Raw genomic sequence first — 8,073 nt, 5'->3', positions numbered from 1 at the left:
TAACAGCGGCAATAAAGTTATTACATTTTTTTTTTCTCATTTCTATATATTTAATTCATGGATTTAGTTTTAATAAATCTTATTAAATATATAATAGATACATATAACCTCTTTTATTTAACTTTTAATATTAAACATAACTATATATACATAATAAAATAAAAAAATGTCAATACAACAACGCTTGTATTTTCGCTAATATAAAGAAAGATAATGGATAAAGTTATGTCATAACTAATCTTATTTGTAAAAAAAGTTTTAAACAAATTACTCTTAATTTTATTATTACATAACAAGTATCTTTTTAATATTAAGAGTGTTACCTTAAGTTTGAAGAAACCATATTATACATGTACTATAAATATTTTTAATTTATTAGTTGTTGTATATGAAGGAGGAGGTTGAGGGAGTGGGGATCGAGAACGACGCCATCTTGCGTCATGGAGTGGAGGATGGATGGAATGTCAGAGAAGAAGCCAGCGTTAAAGAAGCCGAAATTGGAGAGGGAGCGGAGAACGAGGGAGTACACAACCATGGAATGGTTGTGGTGGGAGTGGGACTATTTGAAAAAACAAAGCTTTTGCATTGGATTGAAAGGATTTATGATTGTGGATATAAAGGATGTAGAAGGTTTAAGGTGAAATGTGTGAATCCATTGCATGTTTATCCCCTTACATTTTTTAATGTTTACTCAAGGGTTACAGATATTGATAAATTTTATTGATATATGATATGATCATTATTGTTTGCTATTGATCAATACACATTACTTTGTAAGACAATTTGATACACACCATCTCGACAAGCAAATGACTAAGGACACAACAAACACTTCACAATTAGGTCAGTCATCTCAAGAAAGCCCCAGTAGAAGAAGAACCATACATAAACCAGAATATCAAATGTTCTTCCTTATAGTCTTTTCACAAAACAAATTTATGTAAATAAATTGGGCTCACTTTGGGGGTTTAGATAGAAGAATAAACTAGAATATGGTGCACTCAGTATATTTTGGGCTTGTGCCAAAGCCCACATTTCATGACAATGCACCTAGGAGTATGGTTTTTAACTTAGTTTTTATAAACTAGGCCTAATGGGTGACATTAACCTATAGTCAAACCTTAGGTCGCCCCTTTCCTCTCCCTTCCCCTCTCTCCTCTTGTCCTGCCCACCAAGGCACCCGTCTCTTATAAATAGGGTGTTTTGCCTCATGTAATGACACATTGAATTTTGAATAGAAGAGAAACTCTGCTTGAGTGATCAGTGAGTTTTGTATCCTAAATTGTTCTTGGGTCTTATCTTGAGAGTAGTGCACCTCAAGTGATGGCTCTTCACCACTCATCTTGGAGTCTCCCACCACTTTAAGTGGCGTGACCACCATCATCATCCATAAGCTTTCTCTAACTCTTCATCTTTTCCTTTCTTTCCTAACGCCATTTTCATTCCTCTTTATGTTCTTGTGTTCTTCTTTTCCTATTCAATTTCCATCTTATTTCCTTCCATTATATGTTGTTTAATTTTTCACCTCATCATCATCAACACCATATAATTGTGTTTTGTCTTGCCCTCTAGAAGAGAACATTCACACTTATTTAACCACTTGGTTAAGTTCATGTGCAGTGACAATCTTCTATGGGTTTCTCACCATATTATGCTTAAATAAAAAACGCATAAACAAAGTGCAAGCCATAAAATATGTCATCCTAAAATCAACTCACATCACAATTAGAATAGTATTTCGTGTGGAGAGTAGTGTAAAGTTTAGTTCAAATGCATTCGGGTGTCTAATTATTGTTACTTGTTTCGTTTGTTTTCCCAAATAAGTAAACGTTAAAAACCAGCAAATTCGAAGCGAATTTTGACTGTTTTTAAGGCTGATTTGATAGTAGTTTTAGATTTGAGGTTTGAGAATAAGCAGTTTGGGTAGGAGTTAAGGAAGTTGAGACATCACTGGTTTATCAAAAGGGTCTAAATGGATAGAATCCCACCATATTGTAGGCATCCTCAACAATGGGGTCAAATATGGTCATTACTTTTTTTTTTATTTGAGATATTACTTTTCTATTTTGTTTGAAGTCACCTAACCTTTTTTTTTTCTCTAATGAGGCTAAGGTTGGTTGGCTACTATGGTACGTCCATTCAAACTCAACTCTAAATGCCTTTTTCTTTATTGGACATAGTGGCACACAAATTATAGAATTATAGTAGTAACTACTTGGCAGTACTCAGAAGCACTATTTCAAATAATCGAAATTGTGTAGGGTAGTCTCTTAACATGCTTGTATGTTGCTAATTTGGCCTAGATTTCTCACATCCTTTCACCAACATGTGTTGATTATGTTGAACCATGTGGTGTTCAATGTTTTGAAGAATCCAAATCCTTTGAAGGATGATGAAGCCTCTGCTTTCCTTGTTGCTGCTGTGCTGGCTTTAGTCTTGTTCTGGGGTAGTTCAATGTTGTAATCAACACTTAGATTAAATCTCAAAGCAATTAACATCTCAATTTTAACAAAGCAAAATGTTTTTCAAACTAAGTTGAAACAACCGATTGTTTTGTCGAAACAACCGATTGTTTACACTTAGATGTTTTGAGAAAGTTTGAAAACTGTTTTTGAATGGTGTATTTTGTTAAGTAACAAAACAACCGATTGATTCGAGGAAACAATCGATTGTTTGTTTTAAAACCATAACAGAAAAATTGTTTTCTTTGACTGAGCTTTAAATGCTTTAACTGAATACGCTCCAGTCATTAAATGCTTTGACCAATCTATTTTAATGCAATTAAGAGTTTGTTAAAGATTTGATAACAAACTATATTCTTAGATATATTCTGAAAAACAGTTTTGATATATTAAGAATCTTGAAACAAAGTTTTCACAAAAGAGTTTTTCAAAGTATTCTGAGATTGCTAAAGAGTTGAGAGATTGATCAAGGTGCTGAATAGGGATTCTACTTGTATTGATTTCAGATTTCCATCTGTAACAAGTGTAATCTTTGTAAACTGCTGAACAATTCGTTTGTTTGTGTTGCTGAGATTGGTTGTGTGTTCTTGAGGTGTTCAAGATCAGCAATCTTAGTGTTGGCCAAGGAGAGTGTGTTTCTTGAGGTGTTCAAGGTCATTCTCTTGGTTGTGGTGTAAGTGATCAAGTGGTGATTGCTTAGTGGATATCCTCAGGGTTTCTGAGAAGACTGGATGTAACTCTAGTTGGAGTGAACCAGTATAAACATATGTGTACAATCTTTCTATCCCTAACTCTTTAATTTCAGTTTGTTTGTTGTTTGCTGGTATAAACAACCAATTGTTTCGAAGAAACAACCGATTGCTTTTCCTGATATCATTGTTTTGCTTGCTGTTTTGGCTAACTAAATTGCTGAATCAATTGGTTTCTGAAATAAGTTCATTCTAGCTTTGAAAAGTTTGCGAAAACCCCTTTAAACAATTCACCCCCCCTCTAGTTTAAAGCCATCTTTTCTAACAGATTGTATTTAAGCAAGTGTCCAATGAGAGTGACTACAATAGGATCTATAATGCACGCCTTGTCCATGTATGAATGAGTCTAGTTTAATTAATCACAATGAGTGAATGAGACCATTATGATTTAAAAGTCCAAATATGTAAAGAAAATAAGGGAGGAGAGGATGAGGACGCTTTTGTCACATAAAAGAAGCATACAATCGAAGCATTAGTGGCATTTGCAGCTTTGATTTCTGCATCCCATTCACATCCAAAATTTGAGAGACTTGGAAATGTTTGAATCAAAGTTCTATCTTCCTATTTTTATTTTGTTATCTTCTTAATGTAGTAAATAAGACTTTAAAACGTGAACAAAATTGATTTCCCGAGGTGTGAGTAATCACTGTCCGTAAGGACTTATTTGCGGTGTATTGTGCAAGTCCCCCAGAATACAACAACAACTTTCCGAAATTTTTTTAGAATCAAAAGATCAGAACTAGTAAGTTACTCTTAAAAGACTAAGAACCCAATAAACCTAAACATATATTTATAATAAAATAAAAGAATTAATGAAGAGAGAGAAAGAGAGGAAGGTGAAAATGTGAGAGGAAGAAAAAGATGCACGGTGAGTGTGATATGCAGAAGAGGCAATGAAGATGTGTTTCTGGATGAGGGAAACCCTTGTCTATATAGTGGGAAAATGTAACAGCCCCAAAAACTGCCACAACCCACGTTTCATTCATTGGCGACACTACTCCATGTTCCAGCTGCCCAACCTCCCGAGACAAACGAAGTCTTTGAAAGTCCGAGTCTTGCGCACGAAGAACATGCCCTTGCATAGATCGTGAGTGTAGAAAAGAAACGGAACGCTTGCACGAGGATTTCCAAATATTGCACAATAATGAAACTGAACCCTAAGAATCAGATTTGTGAATCAAAACCGCATTAAGGTTCTTGAATCAAAACCGCGTTCTTTTTCTTTTGCGATATTGTAGATTTTGTTTTACAACAATCTCCCACATATTGAAAAAGATCAAACATAGAGATAAAGAAAGAAAAATAAGATTTTGGGTTCATTTAAGATGTAATGCATCAGAGCTGGTATAGCAAGCTATATGAACCAGTCTTAGATTGACGAACTTAACACATAGTGTAGTTGGTATAGCAAGCTATATGAACCAAGACACTTACTATGTGTAAGAGGTTTATCAATCACAATACACCCCCACATTACTTGTTGTTATCCTTGTGTTGCGCTTATTAGGCCGTGCGCGTGCCCGATATTCATGAGTGCTATAGAGATCTTGCCAAGATCTTATGCAAGTAGTCCCACTTTACACTCTTATAAGTGATTTCATCAAGTGTATGTTGCAAATCATACACCACCCATAAGGGATATGAAAATCATTAAAACTTTGTAAATCATTAAAACTCTTTTATCTCAAAATTTTAACCACAAAGCTTATCCTTTCGATAATGCAGTATCTAGCACTTTCATACACAACACAGGAATGGACAAAGTTGATCTTAAATCAATATTAGTGCTAGTAGAACTAACAAGTGACTTGTACCCATATGAACCTTATTCATGGGATCTCCAATCACAAAAATTGGGTTTCCATCACTTGTTTGTTTGCAAGTGGCTTATGTCTCATTCCTCTTGATGTTTCTATAATTAGTTTTCTCCCTAGGAGTTTTGTCAAAGGATCTGCCAAATTCCATTTTGATTTGACATAGTCAATAGAAATTGTTCCACTCTTTAGTAGTTGCTTCACTAAATTATATCTCAACTATATATGTTTGTTCTTTTCATTGTAAGTTTTATTTTTATCTATAGCTATTGCCGATTGGCAATCACAATGCATTGATACAGATGAGGTTGGTTTCATTCTTAATGGAATGCTAGCTAAGAAGTTTTTCAACCACTCAGCTTCACTACCAGCTATCTCGAGAGCAACAAACTCAAATTCCATTGTTGATATTGCAATAATAGTTTGTATGGTTGATCTCCATGTAATTGCACCACCCCCAAGTGTAAATATATAACCACTATTGGATTTTGTCTCATCTGAATTAGAGATCTAGTTAGCATCACTATACTCTTATAGCACAATGAGAAATCCACTATATTCAATGGCATAATTCATTGTACCTCTCAAGTATTTCATGAATCTCACAAGCGCATCCCAATGATCCTGACTAGGACATTGAGTGTACCTACTCAATCTACCTATTGCATAAGCAATATCTGGTCTAGAAAGCTCATTAAATGCAATAAGCTCCCAATTATTTGGGCATACTGAGTTTGGGGAATAGATTTTCCTCTCTTCTTCTTTAATTTAGAAATAGCATCATAAGGGGTGCTCACTGACTTAAAGGCATAGTAACCAAACTTCTTAAGAAGTTTCTCTGTGTATTTTTCTTAGGATATATACTATCTCCCTTCCTTATAATTTTAACTCCTAGAATCATACTTGTTTCACCCATGCCTTTCATCTCAAACTTAGATCCTAGAAATAATTTTGTTTTAAAAACAATATCATTACATGTACCAAAAATTAGCATGTCATTTACATACAAACATATAATGACACATTCACCATTTTCATATCTAGAACACATATTTATCAACATCATTGATAGAAAAACCTTCACAAATTAAAACATTGTTAAGTTTTTTATGTCATTGTTTTGGTGTTTGTTTCAAACCATACTGAGATTTTAAAAGTTTGCATACTTTTTCCTTTTGACCTGGAACTACACATCCTTCAGGTTGAGTCATATAAATTTCCTCTTCTAATTCACCTTTCAAAAAGGTTGTTTTAACATTCATTTGGTGAATTACTAACTTATGGATAGATCCTAAGACTAGCAACACATGAATAGAAGAAATCCTAGTAAGAGGGGCAAAAGTATCAAAGTAATCTATGTTATGTTTTTTAGTAAAACCTTTAGCAACTAATCTTGCCTTATATTTCTATATGGATCCATCAGGATGATACTTCTTCTTAAAGATCCATTTACAACCAATGAGTTTTGCTCTTTTAGGCAGATCTACTAAGGTCCACTTGTTATTTTTCTTAATTAAATCAAGCTTAGTCCTAATGGCCTTATCCTAATGTTTAGCATCAGGAGTACCAGTGGCTTTTAAAAAATTTATTGGATCATTTTCAACTAGATAAGTGTAAAAACCAAATGAGGTTTCCTTTCTCTGTCTTTTACTTCTCCTAACATTCTCACTCATGGTATCACTAACACTGCCTATAGGTTGTTCAGATGTACCACTACTCTTTAGAGGAAAGCTATGTTCAAAGAACTCAACATTTTTCGTCTCTACTATAGTGTTACGTTCAATTGTATCAATATTAAGAACTAGAAACCTATGGGCAACAATATGTTCCGCATTTCCTAAGAACATACAATTAGATGTTTTAGAGCTTATTTTCCTTTTCTTAGGATCAGGTAACATTACTTTAGCTAAACACCCTCATACTCTTAGGTATTTCAGATCAGGTTGATATCCTTTCCACAACTCATAAGGTGTTTTATCACTTTTCTTATGTGATATCCTATTTTGCAAAAAATACACTGAAAGCAGAGATTCACCCCATAGATTATCAGAAGCATTAGAACTAATAAGGATGTCATTCATCATTTCTTTAAGAGACATATTTTTCCTTTCATCTACTCCATTAGATTCAGGTGAATACAATCAGGTTACTTCATGAATAATACCTTATTTAACACAATAATCATTAAATAAAACATAGTCAACACCTCTATATGATATAATTCTTTTAATTTTCTTATTCAATTGATTTTCTACTTCCGCTTTATAAGTTAAGAACATGTCAAAAGCTTCATCTTTATGTTTAATTAAATATACTTTGGTGTATCTAGAAAAATAATCTATAAATGTTACAAAATACTTTTTACCACCTTTAGACATGGTTTGTTTTAAATATGCAAGATCAGTATGAATTAAATCAAGATGTTCAATTTGACGTTCTATAGAATGACATGTTTTCTTCGTTATTTTTTCGATTCTACACATATATCACATTTACTATTTTGTTTGTCATACATGTTGATTAATCCTAGTTGTTGCAATTTCATAAGATATGAATAATTCACTATATATCATACGAAGCAACAATATAAGCAGAGGATTCAGATTCATTAATAACTTCATAAATGTTTAATACAAAAAGACCTTGATCACGATATCCCTTCCCCACAAAACATTATTTTTTGTCATAAAAATCTTGTCAGATTCAAATGACACTTTAACCCCAACGTTGTTTAATAATGCTACAAAGATCAAATTAACTTTACTTGATGGCACATGTAGCACATCACTCAAAGTCAGAGTTTTACCAGATGTGAGCTTCAGAAGAACCTTTCCTTTTCCTAGGACATGAGTTGTCTTAGAGTCACCAAGATAAACTTGTTCTTCTTCATCCACACACTTGCGTAAGAGGTAAGCACATTTATGCTTGCACAGATGTGTCTGGTAGCCCTAGAGTCTACCACCAATTTGCTCATATTTGTCACAAGATTTATTTGTGAAACGACTGCCACAATTGTATCTTTCCTTCGGCTATATTTTCCTTAGGAGG

The sequence above is a fragment of the Phaseolus vulgaris genome, chromosome 3, assembly GCF_000499845.2.
Source record: "Phaseolus vulgaris cultivar G19833 chromosome 3, P. vulgaris v2.0, whole genome shotgun sequence".
In the NCBI taxonomy this organism is placed as follows: Eukaryota; Viridiplantae; Streptophyta; class Magnoliopsida; order Fabales; family Fabaceae; genus Phaseolus; species Phaseolus vulgaris.
This window is presented reverse-complemented; position numbering follows the sequence as displayed.